At 35.6% G+C, this 14,892-nt stretch overlaps 1 protein-coding gene across 1 annotated transcript in view; it reads right to left on the bottom strand.

Moving 5' to 3' along the window:
- The window catches only part of LOC125073931 (protein enabled), a 56,292-nt gene extending 44,442 nt beyond the window's left edge, over positions 1 to 11,850 (bottom strand). The window contains exon 1 of the mRNA XM_047685041.1: positions 11,665 to 11,850. The gene's annotated coding sequence lies outside the window, so the exon portion shown is untranslated. The remainder of the gene's footprint in view (positions 1 to 11,664) is intronic.
- Between the last annotated feature and the right edge of the window lie 3,042 nt (positions 11,851 to 14,892).

Here is a 14,892-nt window from a genome sequence, read left to right as displayed (position 1 = left end):
TTGAGGCCACTTTGAAGAATAAAGCGGATTCCGTAATTTGAAATTCAAAAAATATTTAAAATATTTTATTCTAAGGGATTTCAAATTTTTTCAGCAGTTATAGTCCTACCAGTATGTCAGAATGTGAAAAGAATAATTTTTTAGTTCTTAAAGGTTTATGAAAATCGATTTAGTTCAGAAGAACTCTATAGGAATAAACCTGAAACTCACAATAGCATCAAAATAACGTATCACTGTATATTTCCAACATTTCACGACTGAGATGCGAAGTCAGTTCCTACATTACATACTGATCTGAATTTAAGCTTGCGTAAAAGTGAAGAAAATCTTCTGAAAATATTATTAAAATACACTTGAGCATATTTTTAAAATATCCATTATTTGAAGCAGAAAACGTATCTTCTCGAACAAAACTGCTACGTCTGTTTTCTGTACTATATTGTTATGGTTTCGAGAATAAACAACGGCTCATGTATATGATATGGGTCGGTTGAAATATGTATCATAAATTACGAATCGTATCAAACTTGGTATGTAAATTCATTACGGTCAATGCACCAAGTTTCATTAGACGACGATCCGTTTGAATTCGAGCCTGCACTTTTAAGGGGTAAGCTATCCTTCTAAATCCTATTAATCATCTCGGATATCGGCTTTCTCGAACCTTCTATGTACATACATTTTGTAAATTGCGACTGTAATTATTGTGATATTCAAAGTAAATATTAGTTCCCTAATTCCGTGGATAAATACAATATTAATGGATTGTTTGAATTAGGATCACTGAAAAAAACAAGTGTGTGGTCGAAATTCGGTCATACACATTAGACCAAGTTTTTGTGCTCTTATTACCAACTCTTTTTTTTTATTTAACTAAATCCTTTGACAAAGAGTATGAGAAAAAAGTACTGAGCTGCCTTTCCCTATTTATTTATCAATTTTATGCTATCGTTAATAAAAATAAAGGTCTTTTAATAAGAAGGTGTATTAATTGATATCGAACAAGGTTCTATAGTATGGCTCTATATAATTATTTTCTTGGATACGTAATAAAATTAATTGTTCATGTCTTCATCTGCGCCAATCATTAGCTAAAATATTAATATTCATTCAGGCCTGTCAAGACTACCATAATCGACAAACATGAATATGTTAAATGCTTCTGCTCTACTAAACATAACCAAGTGTAGAATACGATATAAGCTTCGTGACCAATCCTTTACTAAAGCGGCATAAATTTATTTTCAAGGTCAAAGGTTGGCTTTATAAACAAGACGCGTTTATCCTTAAAAAGGCCGTATTCAATCCTGTGATTACCTTATTGCGGTCGAAAATTTACAATGTGTTAAGCATTTAGCAAGATAACACGTCTGCCTTATGTTATTTTTCTCAACACACCAAATCGTCTGGAGGAGTAGGGTTAAATTATTTAAATAATAAATCCTTAAAAAAATATTATACGATTTCAAATAACGCCTCACTACGGAACGAAGGATATATTTCAAGAAAAGTAATTTTTGACATTTTTTTAAGACCCTCAAAGTACAATTATTTAAGACAAAATATTATCGTTAACGATAATGGTGATGAAAAAAACCAATATGTCGGACCACTTTTTTATCATAAATGTGTATGTATAGTAATAGGTACAAGACAATAAACTATTACAACAATATTAATATCTGGGAAATAACTTCATTAATTATTTAGTTAGTTACGTCCTCAAATTAGTATTTACTAAAGTGATTTATCATCATTTAAACACATAACCAACTCGGCTATAACAATACGAATGTTATCATTTATGTAATTAAATATGTAATTGAAATGCTATATATGTTCGTTAATCAACTTTGCTTATAATATACGCATTAAATTAAAGTAATAGATTTGAAGTAACTAATGTGTTTATTTCATTATACAGACAGGCAGACTAGGTAATGTACTGACTGATCTGTGTTTTATAGACCAGCACCTTGGGAACTATGATATTAGGTCCATTGTGCCCGTAGTTACTTACTTACTGGCTCACCCTTTAAATCAGAATACAACATTACTAAGTCCAAGCTTTCTCCTCAATGGCAGAGGAGGCCTTAGCCCAGCAGTGGGAAATTTACACGCTGCCAATGTAGAAAATGCTGTTTGGCGATAGAATATTGTTAACAAAATCACATTTAGGATAGTCACTTGACTATTTTGGAGTATAATCAATTTTTTTTTATGCGAGCAACATAACTTGAAGAGTTTCGAAGGAGTGACAGCGCGGGAAAACGGGCATTCGAACGTGGCTGGGGTCGACTGGTACAACATAGGAGTTTTGTTTGGTAATTATTGTACTTGTTATAGTCAAATTAAGTGAATACATCTATTTACATCTACAAGTATTGTGTCATTTTCCAACATCGTAGCGGATATATACGGTAAAGTACAATAAGTCAGAAGTGACAAGTTTACTTACGCCTTTCGGTAAGTGATTTCATTGCTATTTACATACCTAACCGAATACGTTTTAATCATTGTTTTAATTACTTACCAATTTGTTTCTTTGTGTGGTTACATCCTACAAGCTTATTCGGCAACCAATTTTAGATTGTTTTCCGTTAACAATATGTATATTTAGAGTACCTAGTAATTTTTATAGATTTTGTTTTGCCGTCGTAATGTGTCATTATAATCATAAACGTTAAAATATGAAAAAAAGTAGTATTATTAACTTATAATGCATGAAGTTATGAGAGGTGTAGCGAACATTTATCTAGGCATTTAGTTTGAGACCTAGGTAGACTAAACAAGAAATAATGAGGGTTTATGTTTCTCGTTATGCGATTATTGTGCTGTAGGTACTTACTTTGTTTATCCCTGTACGTTTAGGTTATCATTGCAATCGTGTAATTGTATAATGAATAACTATTTTTTAACTTATAACGAGTGATAGGTATGTTTTATTTTTTCGAATGAAAAGATAAATACTTTATTGCGAATGTCATACGTTAATTAAGTTACCGTTACTTATTATACTACTGTACATGTATTTACATAAAATATGAGTATGTACTGTTATTATACTCATACCTATACCTATACTTATACACTATAATAGCATTCTCTTAATGGATTGTACTTCATGGTAGCCAAAAGGATTTACATCCTTTTGTTTTGAAAACATTTTATTAATGATGCAACTAATTTTATAACTTTATTCCATTCCTCCTTATATCCTTATTTCACTTAATAACTAAGTAGTCACCTGACCAGACACTATGTCAGATCCACGAACACCCCCACTATCGGCATTTTCTAATGGCACAAAAACTCCACCGAGACCTTCACGTGTTCGTGAGCGCTCGACCGATAGAAGACAAACTCGGAAATATAGGCGTAACAGATCGCGAACTACGGAGCCGCGACCATCTCAGAGAAGTAGAAATCGTTCTCGACACTCGCGCAAGAGACCCCGGCGTTCTCGGAGACGTAAGAATATTAGGCGTCGTTCCGTTAGTTCGACGTCATCTGATAATGTTCGAACTCAGAAACGGAAACGTTTTGAACGTTCCGTTAGCTCATCTGATTCCACGAGTACATCTTCCTCGTCAAGTCACTCAGATTCTAGTTCTAGTGAGCGCAGGTCACGATCACGTACGAGACCGTTTTTACGTAAGCGTTGGCGTGGCAGTCGTTCCCAACATGATGAAAAGGAAGGTGCTATGATGGAGAAATTCATAGATGCCTTCAGCAACCATGAACGCAATTCGTTTGTGGGCGTTCATGACGTTATCCCCAAATTTGACCCTAGCTTGAAGACACAATCAACACGAGCGTGGCTTAAAAAGGTAAACGAAATGGCCAATATATATAAATGGAGCGAAAGGCAAAAAATATTTCATGCCCTTTCAAAACTTTCCGGCTTAGCACGCAGTTGGTACGAGAGTCTCACGACAGTAGACTTAAACTGGAAGGAGTGGGAAAGGAAGCTAATAAAAAATTTCCCAGACGATAGGAACTACGCGGAGCGTCTGACTGGAATGCTGGAGCGTAAAAGCCGTAGAGAAGAAACTTTAGAAGAATATTTCTTTGACAAGGCAAAGTTGGTAAGCCATTGCAATATCAAAGGCAAAGATGCCGTTGATTGTATAATACACGGCATTTACGATCATAATATAAGGTTAAATGCTCAGGGTGCTAACTTTAAGAGACCAAATAAGCTGCTACGATATCTACGCAGCATTTCTATGAAAACAAATAGAGACGTTAGAAAACCCATGTTGCCACCAAGAACAGGAGCGGCTCAACCAAAAATTTACGAAAATGTTAAAACAAGTAGAACAGGAAACTCATCGCGTATCATTCGCTGCTATAATTGTTCTGAAGTAGGTCACACTGTCCCTAAGTGTCCTAAGGAGCTGCAAAAATGTACCAAATGCAATTTCCTTGGCCACATTGCGGAACATTGTAGGAAAGATAATATGACTAAACATGTACAGCTTAATGTCCCTGCGATTGAAAATACTAAAACTGTTAATAAAATACAGCAAACTGGAACTCAAAACCCCAAATCTGACATCTATATAAAAATGATCAAAGTTAATTCGATAAATAAAGAGGCTTTCATCGATCTCGGGAGTCAATGTACCATGATGAGAAAGAGCTGTTTTCTCGACTTGAACTTAAAATTAGAATCGACAAATTTACCTACATTGAAAGGATTTGCATTTGGCAGTATGCAGCCCTTAGGATGTGTACAGATAGAGGTATCTGTGGATTTTATTAGAGCCAATATTGATGCTTATGTGGTACCGGACGAATTTTTGAATTATGACGTACTACTGGGCCAGAACTTAACCGAACGAGCGGACATTATCATACACAAGACGAGCACTAATCTTATTTTATATTCTGAAAAATCGGACATGTTGGATGACACCAAAATAAAGCTCTTTAGTGTGTGTAACATTAATTTTACCGGTGTATGCAGCATAGATACTAAAAGTGACTCAGACGTTTCTGGATATGTATATATCCCCGGGAGTTCATGTTTTAAACCTGAACATGAATTAATGATATTACCTGGCGTATATCCGATTAAAGACCGACAATGTAAAATTGTAGCTATCAGTTTCTCTAGTAAATCAATAACTATAAATGAGGGGCAGTTGCTGGCTCGAGCACGTATTCTGCCAATAGACGTGCCGTCAACTGAATATCCAACCGAATTAGAGGTAAATCAAATCATTAATACAAATGATCACATGACAGACGCGGACTTTTGTAACACTAATGACATAACAATTGATATGCTTAATATTGGACCTAACGTGACAAACATTGAGAAGGACAAGCTAGTTAGTTTGGTAAACGAGTATCGGGATTGTTTCGCTCTTAACATGGACGAGCTGGGCAAAACATCAATTTGCGAGATGCGTATTAAATTACTCGATGACACACCGGTTTCGTATAAACCGTATCGCCTGCCATATAGTGAACGACTAATAGTTAGGGACTTGATCCATCAGTTATTAGAAAATAAAATAGTGCAGGAATCGAATTCGTCTTATGCTAGCCCTATAGTCCTAGTAAAGAAAAAGAACGGTGAATACCGCCTTTGCGTGGACTATAGGGCCCTAAATAAGAAAACTGTCAAGGACTCCTACCCTATGCCTGTAATCGATGATCAATTGGATCGATTAAATGGAAAAAAATATTTTACCAGTTTAGATTTGAAGTCCGGTTATTATCAAATTCCGATGAGTGAGGAGTCTAGACACGTGACGGCTTTTATAACCCCTGATGGCCACTATGAGTATACCAGAATGCCTTTTGGGTTGGTCAATGCTCCGGCTGTCTTTCAGCACATGATAAACAAGGCCCTCGGAAAAGACAGATACGACCTAGCAATACCGTACATGGACGACTTATTATCGCCGGCAACTACAGTCGAAGATGGTTTGAATAAACTTAAAATAATATTAATATCACTACGTGAGGCCGGTCTCACATTAAATATCAGCAAATGTTTCTTTTTCCAGACCAGCTTGGATTATTTAGGATACGAGGTCTCCCAAGAAGGCCTAAGGCCAGGGAAAAGAAAGATTGATGCAGTTGCTTCTTTTCCCGCGCCTACAAGCGTCCAACAGGTTCGCCAATTTGTGGGCCTAGCTAGCTTTTTCCGTAGGTTTATTCCGAACTTTGCAAGTACTGCAAAACCGTTGACCTTACTAACCAAAGCTAACACACCGTGGACGTGGGGTGAAGCCCAGATTAATGCATTTGAAACTTTAAAAAATAAATTAGTAGAGAGGCCGTTATTAGGATTATATGATCCGAGCTATATTACTGAAGTACACTGCGACGCGAGTAAGTTGGGTATCGGTGGGATTCTATTGCAGAAGCCCGATGAAAAGTCACCATTGAAACCAGTTGCGTACTACAGTAAGCAAACCACTAAAGACGAACAATTTATGCACTCGTACGAGCTGGAAACGCTCGCGGTTGTCCTCAGTCTTAAAAAGTTTCGTACTTACTTAATAGGCATACCGTTCAAAGTCTACACCGACTGCAACGCTCTGAGATCGACTCTCACAAAACGTGATCTGGTGCCGAGGATTGCCAGATGGTGGCTCCTGCTTCAAGAATATAATTTTTCTGTAGAATATAGGCCAGGAGACAGTATGAAACATGCCGATGCTTTAAGCAGGAATCCACTGTCTGGCAATGACGACGATAACTTGGCTGAAGCGAGAGAGTTTGATGTGCTCAAGATAGACGTATTAGATACATCAGAGTGGTTGCAAGCGGTACAGATGACCGATTCAAACTTAAAGTTAATAAAAAATATTTTGAGTCATAATAGCAAGGAGATAAAGGACATAATCGATAACTATATATTAAAGGATAACAAACTGTATAGAAAGGACCATGAGACGTTAAAGTGGGTAGTACCTAGTGCGGCTAGATGGCGAATTTGTCAATTAAATCATGACGACGCGGGGCATTTCTCCGTTGATAAAACTTTAGATAGAATCAAACAAAATTATTGGTTCCCGAAAATGAATCGGTTCGTGCGTAAATATGTATTGGCTTGTCTTAATTGCGCTTACAACAAGGCCTCGACTTCTAAGCGCAGCGGCTATTTACATCCAATACCCAAAGGCAGTAGCCCATTCCATATCATGCATATGGACCATTTAGGTCCATTTATTAGGAGTAAAACCGGCAATACATATATATTCGCTATCATTGACGGTTTTAGTAAATTTATTTTCATTAGAGCCGTGAAAAATCTAAAAAGTAGAACCACAATTAAGGTCCTACAGGAGATATTTGACATAATTGGTTGTCCTAAAGTTTTAATATCCGATAGAGGCACAAGTTTCACATCTGGGTCATTCAAAAATTATATCAAAACGATCGGCGTGAAACATATTCTAAATGCCGTAGCTACTCCACGAGCCAACGGCCAGATTGAGCGGTACAACCGGACAATACTGGACTCGTTGGCTGCTTCGAACCATGGCCGTGATGAACGCGAATGGGACACGCATGTTGGGAAAGTGCAATGGAGTCTCAACAACACTATAAATAGGAGCACAGGAACAGCGCCGTCCGAAGTGGTGTTTGGTAGGAGGACAACAAGTCCAAATGAAGGAACAATTCAGAACGCCTTGAATAGTGAAGAAGATAATGTAGGAAACGCTGATAGGGAGAAAATTGAAATGACTGTTAAAGATAATTTGGAAAGGAACCGGATTAAAATGAAGGAAAATTTCGATAAAAACCGAGCACCAACAAAATTTTTTAACGAAGGCGATCTTGTTATGATCCCTAACCATAATTTACCAGCGGAAGGAAAGAGCAAAAAGTTACTTCCAAAATATCGCGGCCCGTACAAAATAACAGCTGTTCTGAGTAACGATAGGTATCAAATCTCGAGCATACCCGGGTTTTCAAAGAGAACTTATAAAAGTATATTCCCAGCAGATCAGTTGAAAAAATGGGTTACTTTTAATGCTGAGCCTGAACACAACGACGCCAACGAAACAGAAAGTTCTAGTGACGATTCTGAGAGTAGGTAGACAATGACTGGATAATGATAAATCGACTGGTGACTATAGAGTGAAATATTTTCCCTATCCTTACTTTCCTCTACCCTTACCACCATTTGTTACAGGCTTGAATCTCGCATCTAAATGTGATACAGGCCAAATCAGGCAATAACGATATAATTACGAACAGAAGAAGACAACAATAAAAGTAAAGAACCTAATAAAATTAAGAAGAAATACAAAAATAAAAATAATTAATTAATCAAGAACAAGAGGAAATCAAGAAGGACATTATAAAAATATAAATAATTATGATGATTATGTTCTGATAACAATATACATACACCTACGATGATGATTAATGATTATAACAAATTTACAAAGTGCTGTATCTTGCTCTACGCATGATTACCGAGGAAAAGATCAGCGTACGTATAGAGAACATAATATTTTATTGTTATTGTAATAAAAGGTGACAGGTATGCCGAAGTGCAAGCGGTGCTCACATAATGTTGTGAAAGGGATGCCGATGCACAAGCGGTTCTCACCAACCTTTATTTTGAAAGAAACCAAAAGTAAGTAAGTATTCACGGTAGTATGTGGAAGGTATGCCGATGTATTTATAAGCGGTACCCACAATACCGATGAAATACATATCTTTGTATAATTCCCCTTTAACGATCGAACTACTCTATCTTTAAAAACTCTATTATATCTATTCTTAAACTTTCTCTAAATATGTCTAAAGATCAAATAGGGATATGAACGGCAACTATTATTCATTTGTGTGTGTTATTTATTACTATTTATTTCCCATTGATTAGAATTTGACAAAATCTAAAAGCAGCTATTATTACTTACCTTTTGTTTCAACCCATAATTCCTATATGCGATCACATGAATATTATTCAATAAGTACTTATTTTGTGTTATTGTGCATTTCAGGTACTCGAAATGCCAGCGTAGAGCCACATAGCGAATAGTAACTTAGGATTAATTAAAATATTATAACAGTGTTAAATGCCTACTTTATGGAATAGTAATAGAAACGATATTGTTGTAATACACAGTACTTAGACCTATTTAAACTAGTTATGTTTACATTTTAGAAATTCGTTATTTTTTTTAGTTTATTTTTTTTCTCTTCTAACCACCAACGTTCGAATGGCCGACAGGGAATGGGGACATTCCCAATAACAGGACGGCCGTCTGTTAACAAAATCACATTTAGGATAGTCACTTGACTATTTTGGAGTATAATCAATTTTTTTTTATGCGAGCAACATAACTTGAAGAGTTTCGAAGGAGTGACAGCGCGGGAAAACGGGCATTCGAACGTGGCTGGGGTCGACTGGTACAACATAGGAGTTTTGTTTGGTAATTATTGTACTTGTTATAGTCAAATTAAGTGAATACATCTATTTACATCTACAAGTATTGTGTCATTTTCCAACATCGTAGCGGATATATACGGTAAAGTACAATAATATATATAAAGTAAGTGATGGGAAAGATTCTTCCCAGCCGGGTTTGTACAAAGACCTTCCTAAGCATAGTTAAATGATATGATCTTATAAAAACAGTATATATAAATTACTTAAATAATAGAACAGACTACTTGGTGGTAGGGCTTTGTACAAGCCCGTCTGGGTAGATACAACCCACTCATCAGATATTCTACCGTCAAACAGCAGTTCTCTGTATTGTTGTGTTCCGGTTAGAAGGATGAGTGAGCCAGTGTAATCACAGACACAAGGGACATAACATCTTAGTTCCCAACGAATATAATAAGGAATGGTTAGTATTTCTTACAGCACCTTTGTCTATGGGCGATGGTGACCACTTACCATCAGGTGGCCTATATGCTCGTCCGCCAACCAATGCCATAAAAAAGTATATAGCTTTGACCTAGGCGTGTCAATGAGTTACGCCAAAATGGTTTCAGTTCTAGATTAAGCAACCGGAATAACAATTAGTTTTGAATGTTAAGTTAGCCTACAAGTGGTGAAAGTTTGCTTAATATTTGTTTAGCTCACTAAAGACATACTATTTATTTCACTGCCAGCACTTCCGGTTTTATTTTATATTATTATAATAGCCAGATTAACTAGCAATTGCGCCACCTGATGGTTAATGGTCACCACCGTCCACACCAAATTGGCTCCGTAAGAAATATTATCCTTTCCACCTAACCAATGCGCCATTAACCTTGGGAACTAACTATTTCAACAATACCAATTACTAAGTTATAATGTTTGGACGGTACCCAAAAAGTCCTACATGAAGCCCTAAAGCTATAAGTGCCAATCATTCAAGTAAAACCGTGTATGATATGCCCCCCCCCCATAACCGAAATCAGTCAGGACATAATCACAACTATTTTCCTAACCTGTGTTTTGTATAGATAAGCTATGTTTATATAATAAGAATGTAATGGCACTGCGAGATCTTAATATCGAAGTATTTATTTTAATAGACCAGCCATGACACTAATGATTTTATCAATATACAAGCCAACTATTACAAGAAAACAATGACTGTCCTGTGTATCTTACACGAAAACTTAAATTTGGCGAGATTCTATAAGGACATCCGAAGAACGTTCAAGAACGATAACCATTGAAATATTTTTGACTTTAAATCTTTTTTTTATAATATTACAATCTTACAAATGCGAATATTATAAAAGTGTGCGTTTGTTTGTTTGTTTGTTACGCCTTCACGTCTTAACTAGTGAACCCACCATCATAAAATTGCATGTACGTAGAGTTACTGAAAAAGACATAGGGAGACAATTCCAATATATTTATTTCGTATTCATATATTAAATTCACGGGAATTACGCCGGAGAGATTATGTATATATATGCTTTGTGTTAACCCTCAAACGCAGACGAAGCCGAGGGAAAAAGCATGTATCTTTATAAAAATATTATTTAACTCTTTTAAAGATACAGCTACTTGCAGCTTACGTTATGAGATTGAATATTCTTTCAAATTTAACATTTCGAATACGATGTCTTATGATACAAGAAATAAGGTTCAATTCATCTGCTTTATTAAGTTAAATATTTAACCATAGAATGTTTAATTGGACAGGTGAGAATGTTTTACTGTCGAGTTAACTGTAAGCTGAATAAAAAATGTTATTTTCAAACTACAGTAAGTTCTTAACGAGTTAAAATGTTTTAATTAATTGATATTATAAGTACATTTTTTTTTTTCATAAATAAATATAGGAAACTGATAGATTAGTTATCTTTTTACAAAACAACATTATATTGTATTTGTTATCATATACCAACATTTGTAGAAACTAGTGACCCATTTATATGCACATACATTTGAAGTTTGATAAAACATTAATGTGACTACAAAATAAATTATTACTTGGTGTTAGTACTTTGTAGCAGCCCGCCTGGGTACCACACATCCGACAACAATACTTAAAATGGTTCCAGTTTAAATCGTGAGGGCGCCAGGGTGACTACAGGAACAACGGACGTAAAATCTTAATTCACAGGGTTGGTGGCGCTTTAACGTTATAAGGGATGATTAACAATGTCATGGGCGGTGGTGACCAATTACATTAAGATTACCAAATCCTTAAAAATTAAAAAAAAAACCTTAATATATGTCAAAGAACCCATTCATATAGAACTAACAAAATTATTCAATCACATATAAATAATCACGATTGCATTCCACAAACACAATGGAGTTTTGTCACAGTATCGAAACACAGTCACAGAAAACGTATAAGGATCGTATCGATCGATGATCTATACGTCCGCGCGTGCGAAGTAATCACGGGCCACTAGCAATAGTAGCTGCTAAGAGCGGGAAATTGTAAACAACGAACGGATGTGAGACGGATGTACGGCGACAGAAAGAGACAACATCTGATCTGTTTATACCGCATCGAGGTAATGTTTATATTTTGACATAGATTATATAAAGTTAATTTAGTTATTGTTTTGACTTTCCTCCGTGAGACAAACGCGGACAAAACATATTATTATTGATATTTCATGTTTTTAATAAATATGTAGAAATAATATTAATAGGGCAATACAACCGTCCATACAAAAAGTATATTACTTAAATAAGTATTAAGACTTATACTAAACCTCCCCTCAGCATATATTTATGTTTGCAATAAAAATTGAATTTTTATTAAAATATTTTTGTAAAAAAATGTCAACAAGATTTTATACATACAAAATTTGTTGCCTACGCTGATGACCATCAAGCAGTTCCTTTGTCTGTAACCAATTCTTTTTGCTTGTAATAGAAATTAAAACTTAATTAATATATTTAAAAACTCTTTATTAAAAAAAACATATGCATAAATTTCTTGTGTATGCTTACTGAGCTCTGCGCTCAGAATCAGGTCTTCTTTACCAAAATAATCTGAATCGGTTTTACATCACATAAAAATAGTATTTATTCAAACTAACTTTTTAAAAATAGTTTTTTTATCATCGAGAATCATGTTTCGAAACATAAACTCTACCTCAAAGGACCGAAGGGAAAATCAGTAGTTATCTATACATATAATAAAATTGGAGTGTCTGTTTGTAATATTAAAATAACCCATTTTTACTAAATGCATATGTATGTATAGGCGGTCCATATACCAAAATTACAGTAGTCTATCTGTTTGTTTATTCCAGCTAATCTCTGGAACGGCTGGACCAATTATGACGGGACTTTCACTGGCAGATAAGGATACAAATTTGTCGTAATAGCTAAAAATATTTTAAATAATTTTAATTTTTTATATAAAAGCATATATTTAATAGAGAGGGAAAGGTCGCATGGGGGAGGCATAACGCTTTTTCCTTTTAACACTTTCTGCCAGTTTATTTTACTTTAACCGCGTAAAAGAACTTCGTTCCGGAAAAGAAAATTCTACCGGAGAAGAAACTGCAAGAAGTACAGTAAATAATATTTTCCACCATATTACATACATTTTCAAGAGCCGAGATGGCCCAGTGGTTAGAATGCGTGCATCTTAACCGATGAGTTCGTGTTCAAGCCCAGGCAAGCACCACTTAATTTTCATGTGCTTAATTTGTGTTTATAATACATCTCGTGCTCGGCGGTGAAGTAAAACATTGTAAAACAAAACAAACCTGCATGTGTCTAATTTCAAAAAAATTCTACCACGTGTGTATCCACCGACCCGCATTGGAGCAGTGTGGTGGAATATGCTCTAAACCTTGTCCTCAAAGGGAAAGGAAGCCTTAGCCCAGCAGAGGGAAATTAAGAGGCTGTTATATAATATTTTCCACCAATCACGCGTAATAATCAAACACGATTTAATGGAACTGAGTATTTTTTTCAATTCAATACTACATCGTGTGAAGACAAAATCAGTATGAAATTGATTTGACCACGCTAAAATGTTGCCATTACAAATAATCTCTTTCCACTCCAAAAACGATTCAACTCTTATTAATACGAACTACACTGATATAAATTCAATATTCTCAGAAAGGAAATGAGCCATGTTCCGCTCCGATGCCTTGTCTAGATAATCAATAATGAAGCAACATATAAAAGTTATCAACTAAAGATTATTTGCGATATGTTAAAGAGTTAACAGTTACGCCATCTAGCGGTTAATTATTTTAAATCTCTACTTATAAACGCACAGCAAAGCTACTGCGTCTAGAACATTGAAATTTTGCATAGGTTTATTTTTGAACGTAAGTATTCACTGAAATAAAATGCATGTCTATACTGATATTATGAAGTCTACACTAATAGAGATTATCTCTGGAACTAATAAAATAATTTAAAAAATAAATCAGTGGTTAGTATGCTGGTCGTCCGATACAAAACGTTCAATGTAAACCCGTGACGGGTAGCTAGTTCAGAAGTAGCAAATTTAATTATTACATTACAGTTAAGTCCGTAATACATACACTTGTCATGGATTAGGGTCAAACGATTAACTTCTAAGATACGAGGTGGCACAGTAGTTAGAACACCCCAGTTCGAATCCGAGTAGACGTATTTTGTATCTAAAATTCATCGAGTGCATACATAGGAACAGCGTGGTGGAATAAATAAGAAATCTTCAGCTCCAAAAAAAGGGAGGACTTAGCCAAGCGGGACTTAGCCGAATGGTTACAAGTACAGTTCAGACCAGTCTTATGTACTCACTAGTCACTTATTTAAAACATTGACACAACTGGAAAAGGAACCGGTATTACTCCGGAAAATACATCATTGTAATTAAGCAGATAATTAAATTGAAATTCTTCGTAAGCAAACGTAAAGACATGTTTTAATAATTGCATGGAATATCTTTGTTATGACAAAAGTAAAGAATGTGTGACATCATATCGTCGTGCCCTTCTAGGATTAAAATAAATATATAGGATACTATTTAACGCCTGCAGTATCGCTCGCGTTTTAGGGGGTTGTTCTTCAGCAACTACACATAAAATGTAGCCTATGCACTTTTTTGAAACTTCATACTTGCTTACTAACACATATCATCAAATTCAGTTCAGTAGTTTGGCTGAGAAAGAGCAACAGACAGAGTTACTTTCATATTTATAATATTAGTATATCCAATAGATACAGTTCAAATATTAAAGAAGAAGTAGAGATAAACAAATCTTCATCATCATCATCATGATCAGCCTGTATTATTCCACTGCTGGACGAAGCCCAGGCGCGCCTCTGAGCGCTGAGGGGTGGATCCTCACCTGCACGTGGTGCACCCTGCTGATAAACAAACGAGTCTCTGACAACCGATTGACGGCCATCGTATAACCATCCGAAACGGCGCAACTAAGTGACACAGACTGGTGACGTGCCACAGCGTCACCGGTGCG

This window comes from Vanessa atalanta, chromosome 26 (assembly GCF_905147765.1).
Source record: "Vanessa atalanta chromosome 26, ilVanAtal1.2, whole genome shotgun sequence".
Classification (NCBI taxonomy): domain Eukaryota; kingdom Metazoa; phylum Arthropoda; class Insecta; order Lepidoptera; family Nymphalidae; genus Vanessa; species Vanessa atalanta.
The sequence above is the reverse complement of the archived record's forward strand: the minus strand, read 5'-3'. Positions and strand labels throughout refer to the sequence as shown.